At 38.2% G+C, this 11,801-nt stretch overlaps 1 protein-coding gene across 1 annotated transcript in view; it reads right to left on the bottom strand.

Annotated features, from left to right (window-relative positions):
* Nucleotides 1–7,028: 7,028 nt before the first annotated feature.
* The window catches only part of LOC140239044 (uncharacterized), a 41,743-nt gene continuing 36,970 nt past the window's right edge, over nt 7,029–11,801 (bottom strand). The window contains exon 17 of the mRNA XM_072318975.1: nt 7,029–11,115. The gene's annotated coding sequence lies outside the window, so the exon portion shown is untranslated. The remainder of the gene's footprint in view (nt 11,116–11,801) is intronic.

Here is an 11,801-nt window from a genome sequence, read left to right as displayed (position 1 = left end):
TACGGGGCGTCTCCGGAAATTGGGTTAATATAAATCCTCAACTAAAACATAAATTCTGCGAAATTATGAGTGCGACCAATACCCTTAGATCTACGCTTCATTACCGCTACGTCCTTTGGAAACCAGCAATGAACAGCTGTCGTAAACATACTGCATGTAAATTGATTAAGTGTGTCATTCATGGAGGAACTGCAATTGACGTTATTTTTTCGTTATGTTCCGATAATGTCATCAGGGGCCAGTTTGGGCTGGTTCTTTACCAAGATGTTCCCCATGTCAAAACAAATGAATGGATATAAATAGACTTTTAGAAGAAATTGACGTATATACGAGACTCTGTATACAATAGAGTTTTATTTATACCTCTAATAGGATCGCCATCATTGCCCTATCACTGGTATCGTGCCCTCACATGACACTGTTACAATGTCTCCCTATAAAGTTTATGATTCTTCACTTCACCTAACTGTGCTGGGAGAATAGAAGCGAATGAATCCGAAACTGTAATAAAAAAAAAATAAATAACCTCACCGAAAGGCGACTGTACCTCTCGCGCCAAAACAAAAAGGCAAATTTTCCGCGGGTACGTCAGCGAGTGCCCGTACTTTTCTCATCAATTCGTAGGAAGCCATTTCGGTGTACATTTCCGATTCCTAAAATATTTACTTAATGTTCTGCTCGGAGCGTGTGAGGTCTGCAGGAGTGAAACGAGACATGCGTGCGGAAGAAGACGGCCCGACGCAGACTCATGACGAGCTAACTGGGCTGAAACTCGCTCAAGTGGGGCATGACAAGACAATGGCGAAAGCTATTCTGTGGGGTTGCAGAAAGAGGGGGGGGGGGGGGGTTCGAGGGCTGCATACATCCAGACGCCGGATTAGACAAGCATTAATGAAATGTTTTTGTTGTTGATGATAATGTACTTGTTGCTTTGTTTCATCCTTTGTCTAAACTTTATGAATGAAATCGATGAGAAATCATGATTAAAATCCTGCTGGAAACAACCGTAGAATTTCAAGTCCAGTTTCTTTATCGATCATTGCGAGATTTTGTCTTCTCTGCAACTTTTGTGTAACATTTCCATTGGGTTAAGTTAAATTGTTTATGTACAACATCTCCATTAGAGGCTATTGCTCTCTCTCCCTCACTCCTTCTAAAGATGACAATCCGAGAAAGTGAGAAACATCCGCCATTATCATATCCTGCCTGACTAGACACTCTTTACACAGATAAAATATAAAATTCCATACACCCATATGTCTATCAGAAGTGGAATGGGTCTTTGAATGTTTCGACAGTGTTTACATGACATTTGAATACTATGCGCTTAGATGGTGTTGACGTGACCAAAATAATAAGACACATGTTACAGCCCGCGAAACAGCTAATTTAAGGAGAAATAAAAAAAGACAAATTTAATTTCTTCTTCCTATCTAAATGCTCAAAAACATCAACTATGTGCAGCTCCGACGTAAAGTTGGAGTGAAAACAGTCAAAGCGATTTCCTCAGAATGGTCATTATCAAGGCTATACAGGGAGAGTATTGTCAATACATACATAATCTTCCCAAAACTCTACGAATGATGAGGCTGCCAAGAGGTTAAAAACGGCAAGTCGCCCCCGTGTGCACCCAATCCCGCGCGCCCCCAGTGGCGAGCATAAAATCGACACCTCCTTGATTGCAGGCGCTGCATGACAAGGGTTGACGACGTAATTTACAACGCTTCGGACCCACGCGCACTGTTTATCCTGACACCCCGAGCAGTCGCGACGGGTCCCCTGCTCGGTCCGAATGACTTTTGTGAACAAATAGTCGAATTTATGTGATCTATGCATGACAATGAGTTACACACGAGTTGCATGCTTCCATGACCGACGTAACTCATTTCTCTTTTTTTCTTTTTCTTTTTTTTTTTTAGATCGTTTTCAATGCGGAGATGTTTCGCGGAACCGTCCATCTTGATACGCATCTGCCAAAAACGCCATCTCTTCAAAGATTTTAACTTCAAATGTTTCAGAATAAATTTAAACTTCTTTTTGTTGATAACTCAAACTTTGTAACATGTTTTAGAATACTTGAAATGTCACGTATACATAATGTTCAAGTTTGTGAGCGATTTAATGCACGATGAAATCGGAAACAAAGATATCTAAACAAAACAAAAAACGTTTAGAGTACGATAGGTGTTCTTATACGTGGGCACTTTCGTCCATGTTAAACGTTGACTTTTATAAAGAGTGAAATTAGTAAAACAGAACAGTGGAAATGCCATTCATTATAGGCCAAAATACACACACAAAAAAATAATAGTACCTACGTCAAATATCACAAGTCACAAATTATGCTGATTAGCAACAGTACAAAGTGCACTGTACCATGATTTTCCGCCCAAAAGCCTTTCCACTGATTTGTCTAACATAGCCCAGGTATACGGACAGTTGATGCTCAATCACATCAGCACTGGACCGTATTAACTTTTCAAATTATGATATACTAGTACACAGCAATTCAAGAGAATCGACGACTAAAAATTCTGTTTTCTTACATGCTCAATATCTATTGTAAAAGATTTTGTGTTAAATTGATTTTGTGTCAATATCAATTTATCAAAATCATGTGACCACGTATAGATGAGTCAATCTTTAACTGACCACTTCACTTTTCGGTAAACGGACATGTGACTATGACAGGGATTACGATTTAATTTCGCGCATAACTGATTTGATCTAGGATTTTACATGATTAGTTTCATGTGCATGGCCGCTAAAAAAAAAGAAGAAAGACATGCTTCTAAGCAATTACGACGGCTTTATAAACCCATTTTAATAGCGATTATAAAAACCTTTCCTTTAATTCAAAATGGAAATATACTGAACGGAAGACTGGACGTCCGAGACAAGCCATGACGGTGTACTCCCTAATTTGTGCTAATTTTGGAATTGCCCAATATTATTCCTTCGCCCAATATCCTTCAATTTTTGCATCTCTCGCGCTGACGTATAATCATGATGAAGAAATAACTAATATTACTTTGCTCGTCCGTTTTCTCTTGATACTGAGTAAACATTGTGTTTCCGACTTAGTAAGAAACATACAGAACAATACAACTTTAATTCTGCTGGAACAGGAAATGTACTGAAAAAGGGCCTATATCAAAGTATACTGTATATAAAGCCATTATCTTAAGCACGTTTTAAGTACGTTGGGACGACATAGTAGACGGGCCCGTAGACGGATGACGCAATGAATTTGTACGTGCTTTATGCCGCTGTTGACAAGACTATATTCCATACAAAGTGAAATTGCATTGCAAGGCAACCTGTCTGTTCATCCTAATAAGAAAAGTTATCAGTACAATCCAAAACAAAATGCTTAAGACGGGTGTCTCCACAACTACGATACGAAAGACATCACTTATAATATAACAATTGGGAAACTTTTGGGTAACTCCGATCAATTACAATGAAATTTAACTTAATTAGAGCAACGAAAATATCTCAACACTTAACAAACAAGGAAAAGGGTCAGATCAGTATATTTGCGCATCTCGATATCTCTACTTCCCTCACAAATATCCTTGGCAACCGCCTACATGTTTGTCTGTAAGGATTACCATCACGTCATGTTGGAAAAGCTGATCCAGGCCGTCAATATAATTATACGACTCAAAGAAGAAATCCATCTTAAAAATGAATAAACTTCAAAAGAAAAAAAAAACATTCCCTACAAAATGATACAAAAATGAAAAAAAAAATCAGATAAGAAATAAGGATGACATGACTGGTTGAAATTTCACATTTTTTTCCCCGGAAAACATTTTCTTGACCAGTCCTTATGAATATTCAAATGAGCGACTTGATGATGTCATATCCTCACATTTTTTTCATGTGTATTTTATATACGAATTTTTGGGGAAAAAAATGTTACTTTTAGCTAATACAAGTAAAAACATGTTCCCATACCAAGATATCCATACCAATATCAGAGTTGATATTTAACTATTTCATTTTGGGTGGTTTTAAGACAAGTTTTACATTTATACAGTTGAAACATGAGATTTTTGTCATTTTTGTACATGACATGAATGAGAAATTGTGAGAGCATGACATCGTCAACTTGCTGATTTGAATATTCATATGGACTGGTTAAGAAATGTCTTCCGAAAAAAAGTGAAATTTCAAAAATGTCATATCTTCCTATTTGTCATCTGATTTTTGTCATTTTTGTATCGTTCTGTAGGATTTTTTTTTTTCTCTTTCTTTTGAAGTTTATTTACTTTTGGGGTGGATTTCCTCTTAAGTGAACTCAACAGCCTATCGATAGACACTAGGGTTAAAAAGGGGAAAAAAAAGACATTTGAAAATTTGAACCACTTAGCGGTCAGTAATGTATCTGCCTCTCATTGGACGCAAAATACCATTAGAAATGGGGGAAAAATATCATAACCTCGTCCTTTAATGTGTGCGTGTGTGTTTTATGTGACTGTGCGTAAGTATGCGTGCATGTGTTTTGTTTGTGTGTGTATTTATTTCAGTGTGTCTGTGAAATGTACAATAGAATAAAGGATAGCAAGAAAACACGGGTTTCAATTCCCGTAAAATGCACGACTACAGGCATAATTATATCCTGCATACCAGTAGGTAAAACAGAAATGTATCAAATGTACCCGTCGAAGGCCAATTCCGGACTACTTTGCGGGAAACACTGAAAGATGCGATTTCGGCATCGCTTTGAAAAACCACATACAGTATATATAATGATTATTGTATCGGATCATAACTTGGAGGTAATTCAGTGACGGGTGAAATACCCGCATGATGAAGGCTGCTAATAAAACTTGATGAAGACATTTTAATTGATCTGTTTTTACACTCGTTTCTTCTTAACGAGTTCATAAATAAGTGCAAAGGAGCGTGTAGGCTGGAGTCATCCCCGTATCAATCACAATCAAGTTCGGGGGAAAAAAAAAAAGTACTCAGTAGTAGGCCTACTGTGTATAGTTACACGCTACAGTTACGCTCTGACATTTATTAACACTTATGATACACTCCATTTCGGATGAATAAATGTCTCGTTCTGAAGAGTAATTTCTATTTTTATCAATCTATTATTATTTTTGCCTTTCAATAAGTGAAAGTTCAGTAAAAAGACAACGTGACTACGCCCATTCTTCTTAGCTGCCCCCCCCCCCCCCAATAATCACAACAAAATGAAGAAAATTTTTACCCCTCGCCCTTTTTACCTCTATCTTTTATCTGGCTGCCAACATTCAGAGATTAAACTCATCAGGGAAAAAAAAAAAAAAAAAAAAAAGCTATCTGGGAGTGTTCATACTTTGTGTAATTCTCCAAATCAAGGACGCTTTTTCAATCTCTTGGCAGGACGTGGAAAGATTTTCTTTTTCTTTCGGGGAGCCTCCTGCAGAATGAGGGACGTTGCAGCTCTGGCTACGATCCGATATCAACCCCGTGACCTTGACATTCACATGACCTTCTTCTCATCAAGATCACTTACACATGACTCGCACGACTCCATATCCAGATATTTATCACCACCAAAAAACCAATCTCTCGCGGCGATCCAAGACCGCTTGGAGTTTTCCTCGCTGCGAAAATGGACACAATTATGATCGCGACGTTTTGTTGACACCCCAGTATCGTTTCTCTTTTTGATATCCGCTGCGAGAAGGGAAAAAAAAAAGAAAGAAAAGATGTTATTAAAAATCATATCTTAAAAGTGGTGGCTAATAGAGAGTGACAAACAGAGTATCGATGATGCAGCTAGCAAGCATCTTTGATGGGAGTCAGCCCAATTGGAGTTGTCGGTGAGGTTTGTAACCCAAATCACTGGCAATCAGACCTGGGTTGGTCTACGGAGGCCCCGCGGATGGGACGGGATGATCAAGTCAACTATAATTGATTCTTTAAATATTTGCGTCTCTCTCCGCAGCCATCGCCCGCGGGCGCTGCGCTATTGAATTATGAGGTTTTATGACGCTGTCAGGCCCGGCGGATTTTCGACGGCGCGACAACTACCAGCTCGAATAAGAAGTGGGGGGAGAGGGTGCAGAACGTGATGTGTACAGCATTATTCGGGCCACCGAGAGATTGAGATCTTGAACCTGCGTTTAAATTTGGAACTATGTCTAGCTCGCTCAATATACACAAGTCGATCAAATTAGTTCGCGACAATACACGAAGAGGAAGATGGTAAGGAGTAGCCACATGAAAATCTCGGTACTAGTCTCAAAGCTAATTTTTGGTTTGCCCTCGATATGAAGAAGATACCAACGCACATGTGCTTGGTCAATAAATGTGCCCTAAAAGATGTTTACTAGTTAATATCTGACACATTTTGGTAACGCATTGTTAGGTCCGCGCAAAGGGCAAGACCTGCGTATCAGCCAGCGCAAATCGACAGATCACGTCACGTCCTTGGAAGATCAATGCACTGATGCACTACCAAGATAACAGTTGTATCCTTATACACACAGCTCTAAAGGGGTCACGATTAATCTAATCTTATAATCAATTTGTCAAAAACACATAAAAACACTCCCAACGGACATAAAAGACGCAGTGAAAAAACAAACAAACACAAAAGGTCGTTCTCGAGTAGAGCTAAACATGGCATTTGAACTACAGGAATGCAAGCGATGTGTTCTACAAATTATGACCATTCTTAATTCTACTTGGTTTAAGTTGTGTAATGATTCAGTTTCAAATGAGATCGTTCACTCAATGACTATGCAATGGATATCTCTTATATTTCTAGAGTAATGCAAGTGCATGCAGTATTTTTTTTTTTCTTTCGTGTGATTTATCGAGAGGAACCCCGCTATAACGACCATGGATACGAAATTTCGTATGAACGAGAGGATTTTACCGGTAAACGTGCCATTATTTCCCTCCGCTATTTGCTATGTCCGTTTTAACGAGATTTCGTTAAAACGACAAAATTCTTGTGCAGACTGCATGTCTCGCTATAACGGGGTTCGCCTGTAGTATGAACAACACAGGAGACTTCATTTGACACAATTCCACATTTATTTTGCATATTACACTACAGGCATTACATGGAAAGCCAATTTTACACGCAAAATCTTTTCTTTTTTTCTGTAACACGCAACTGGTGGAAAATTAAAGAGGGTTACACAATAATTATGCTTGAAAAGAGAAATTCTATCATGGATGACATAATATCGGTAATCTCATTCTGTTTCTTAAAGAGCATTTACAGAGCAACTGCCAGAACATGGCTCTTTCAGAATCTACAACTTTTATGCCTACTATAAACAAAGCATTCTTTTGAACTTACAGACCAAACCTTTGGCTGCCTGTTTTGAAAGGTTCCTCAGGAATTTCTTTGCTTCTATTCATCGTTTCTGATCAAGTAAACCTGTAAGAACTCCCAACAAGGTAGAATTTGAAACACTTTGCTCTTCCGTTCGGCCCTTTTGGCACAAGTCTTCTCATAGGAAACCTTTTAAAGACTCGCCTGGACTTGAGTTCATTTAACCCTTACAAGCCCAGGCACTTAGCTGGACTTGCCAAACTTATTCATCAGCATTCAGTAATCCGTCCAAACTTGACCTAGTGGAAGATTTTCCTCCACCCAGCTGTAGTAATGTGCCTTATAGTCCAACAGGAAGGCCATGGTGAAACAATATTGATCAGGGGGTTGGATAATCTCTGTTTGTTGACACTTGGTTCCCAGACTTCAGCGCCAACAAGCAAACAAAGCACAGTAAGGGTTAACACAAAACTTACACATGACATCAAATAGAAATGACTGTATGATGTAAGTTGTAAGATATCTTGTCATCTTAAAGCAATCTAACAGCACAAAATATCAAATAAAATAAGTATTACGAAGCCAAGTTTTACACAAAGCATCAGTAACATACACAAGTTTCATTTGTTTTTTTTAATGGTAAAATGCATTTTCAGCACATTTCGACAATATTTACATACCTGGTACTCATATTCTTGGTATTGTATGACAAATTGTGAAAGGTGACTAAAAAAAAAACAACAACTATCCACTAACATCTTGTGGCACCTTGCTGTCTGTGCCACTTTTTTTTTTTTTTTTTTTAGCTTACTATACTAGCAGGCCACACAAAGGTTTTAGAAAAATAAACGAGTGAAGTCTAGTAAACTCTTTGATCTTACAAGCATACAAAATACAGCAAATGTTAGAACCCTTATGTCTGCTTTTAATGGACAGAGACTCATACACATTCCCTGTAATCAGATCTACAATGGATATATTCAGCATTAATCAATCAAACATAATTATATTTATACATTCTTGAGCACAAAGATCTCAATGATTAATCAAGACTGCATTTTTCTTCTCTCTGAATATTCAAACAGCAAACTTTAGCATGATGCACGGCGGGGGAAAACAACAGAAATAATGCATGTGTGTGGTATACTAGTATTACTTTACTGGAGTCTGATGAATGTCATGAGCATTGTACAAGTACAAAGTTTTGCGATTTGGCTAGCATCCAGAAATCAACAGTCTGAGGAAAGTTTTTGAATTTTTGTACACATGTAATTTTTTTTGCTATAGCATCTACAAATCAACAGTCTGATGAAAGTTTTTAATTTTTGTGCTGGTGCAAGTTTTGCTCCAGCATCTAAAAATCAACAGTCTGATAACAGCTTTGTACTTTTGCCCATGTGCAAATTCTTGTCATAGCATCTAGCAATCGACAGTCTGATAAAAGTTTTGAATTTTTGTGCACATGCAAGTGTTTGCTATAGCATCCTGAAAGAGGGTGCTGAACTTCAAAATATTTCTCAGAATCTTTTCAATGGCCTCTCATTCACAAAAGAAAACGTGTGCTAAAGCTACAGGAATTAAACATGAATTTAAGAAAGTGAGATGCACACAAAATTTTTACTTTCTACGGAGTTTAAGACTTCAGCATCTTTGATGTTGAGATGGTAAGATGGTGTGGGGGTGGTAATAACAGACACCATGCACCAGTGGGAGCAAATAAATAATCAGAGAGAGTGTTCCAGGTATGACAAGAAACAGAACACACTCTTTTCTGCCTGCTTCACGTTTTACATACATCTCATATCAAGTCCACCCACACAATGAGAATTCACTGTGACGTACATGTTATACATGCTCAAAGTGCACACGTATGAAATGTGGGTCTTGTTTCATACGTCAAATTCACAGACTTTGCCTCTAAATGTGATTTGTACACATTCACAAACATTCATCGTTATTATCTTTAGGCCTATGTCATATAACAGTAAAAGGAACTTGCCCACCTAGGCTTGGCACCCAAATAAGATATACATAGAATAATGTGAATGAGAAGCACAGAAGTTTCACACAGTAGTCATGCCATGGTGCAGAGTGTCAAAATGTAAAATATCAGCATTGGAAAGATATATTTACAATGATGAGTTTTCATTATTTCAAGCAGGGGATATAACACTGAAATCAGGATCACACTTTCATGTGTGTGTGTGTGTGTGTGTGTGTGTGTGTGAAGAGATGTAAACACACTCCGCATAACTGCAGTTGTACATGTATGCTGTATAAATAAATACCTGTGGACATATTTTTATGATTTGTATCATCCAATATGTAGTCCTATATTCTCCTTAGAATAAAATCACTGCTACACATAGTTTAAAGCCACTGCTAACATGTTGTGCCGACCAACACATCATCTGCCAGGACATTGTCACATTTTAGCCCAGAGGATTTTCAGGAAAGCTTAGCCGAGAATGACACAGGAATTGACTCCCGAGTAATTTTGTATTCCTCCAAAATGTAGGAGAGAATCAGCAGAGTGAACAATGATTTAAAAAGCATTTCTACACACACAAAAATATGCAACTGCATAATACATACACATGTACTCCAAAATACAATTTAAGTAGTTGTGTAATATATGTGAGTTAATATAGTCTATTGACAAAGGCTCAAATGCCTCCTTATACATGAGTGGTAAGGACTTATCTTAAACATAGAATATACAGTCGCCAGCCAAATGACTTTTTGAAATAACATAGTAGAACTTTTCTTCGTGTCCACTCTGATCCATTAATCAAAGAGAACTTATTAAGATTATACATTGTCATTATCTTTTATTGGGTTTGTTTTAGCTACTTCCTTTCCCCCACCCCAACCCCTATGGTGCAACCTATTCATTCCACTTTCTCAGTCCACACAGAATGGCCACATTTGTAGGCAGAAAGGGCACATTTTTGCCAAATCATTCCCCCTTTGGCAATGTGCAAAGATTGGGCCATCGTTGGCTCAATTGTGACTGCTTTTGTAAACGGTATTTGTTGGGGTAATCACTGGACAAAGGAATGTGCTGTGAATACCACACCATACATTTAAGATTCAATGTCTTACTGTTAATTACTGTCTCTAAGCTACACACATTACCAATTTCAATACAATACCCCACGATCACTCGCATTGCATGGAACAGATACCAAAGGCATATATACAGACTTGCACTACAACACTTCTCACTATTTTTGAATTTCAGAGAAAAAAGCAAATGGTAAATACTTCACAATGTTAACATAATTCTCACAAGACCCTTCGACCAGAGTGATTTTCACTTTACATACAAACTGATATCAAGTTTGTAAGAATAAGATTGAATCAAAAGACATTCTCTCATTACCTTTTAATTGTCAAGAGACATTTTCTTGCCACCATTTAATTATCGAAGAACATACAAATTCGATCAAGTTGACCCATTTTTACAGTTTGTGTGGTGAACTGATCTACCAAGGACATCCATCAAACCACTCACATAGTCTGCTCAACCATCAAGCACAGAAATGCTGCTATCTAGAGCTGCATGGGATTAGAGAGTTGACAGTCACGCAGAAGGGGCAGCGACATCTCTTGGCGTCTTCTCATCAGAGGACCCAGTCAGTCAAGGGTCGTCATGCGATGACGTTTTGGTTTCCTGCTCAGAGCGGGCAGTCATCCTCCAGTTGGATGGTGGTATGAATGCGACACACATGCCAGAGATGTGGACGATACGCCTCCCCCTTTCTTCCCCATGCCGAGGATGGACACCAAGATGGCTTGACCGGTGATAACCAACAGATCTGAAGTGAGAATGGTGATGAGACCAAATTTTGACTGGATCAGCAAAGAGATCTATAAGACCATATTTACTGCCTTCAAATCTATGAGGATTGCTTTTCGAATCATATGATTACTTTGCATAGGAGGAAAAATATCAATGTATCCATTGGCATCATTCTTTGATTCATTGATTCAAAGACTTTTTTTTTTTTTTTTGGGGGGGGGGGTGGGGGGGGGGGGTTATGTCACTCTGGGCATTGGTTATGTTACTAGGGGTATCATGTTGGATCAGTAACTATTACATCATTCTATATGTTTACACCTGCTGTCTATGCAGAACGGTATTCAGGCCCAAACAAGGTTTCATATAAGAACATATGAATGTAGAGAAACTCGCAAAAATTTACTTTGCAAATTCATTACGCAAAAAATATAAGCATCATACAATATAAGGATTGGTGGACAAACTCTGCTTTACGTTGCGCATGGCAGTTGCATTTCGTATGATAGGTGTTATCTCTATGAGACATGGAAAATTTCTTTGACAAAGTTATTTCTATTCAACAAATATACTTGTACCCTTTTAATGCAACAATCTGTACGGTATCAACAAAGAGGGATGCAAAGTTAAAAACACTAAACATGCCATATTGTCCTACTGGCATGTGTAGTCCTACATACGGGTTTGTAGTTATTTTGGGGGGAG

Source organism: Diadema setosum, chromosome 1 (genome assembly GCF_964275005.1).
Source record: "Diadema setosum chromosome 1, eeDiaSeto1, whole genome shotgun sequence".
NCBI lineage: Eukaryota > Metazoa > Echinodermata > Echinoidea > Diadematoida > Diadematidae > Diadema > Diadema setosum.
This window is presented reverse-complemented; position numbering and strand designations above follow the sequence as displayed.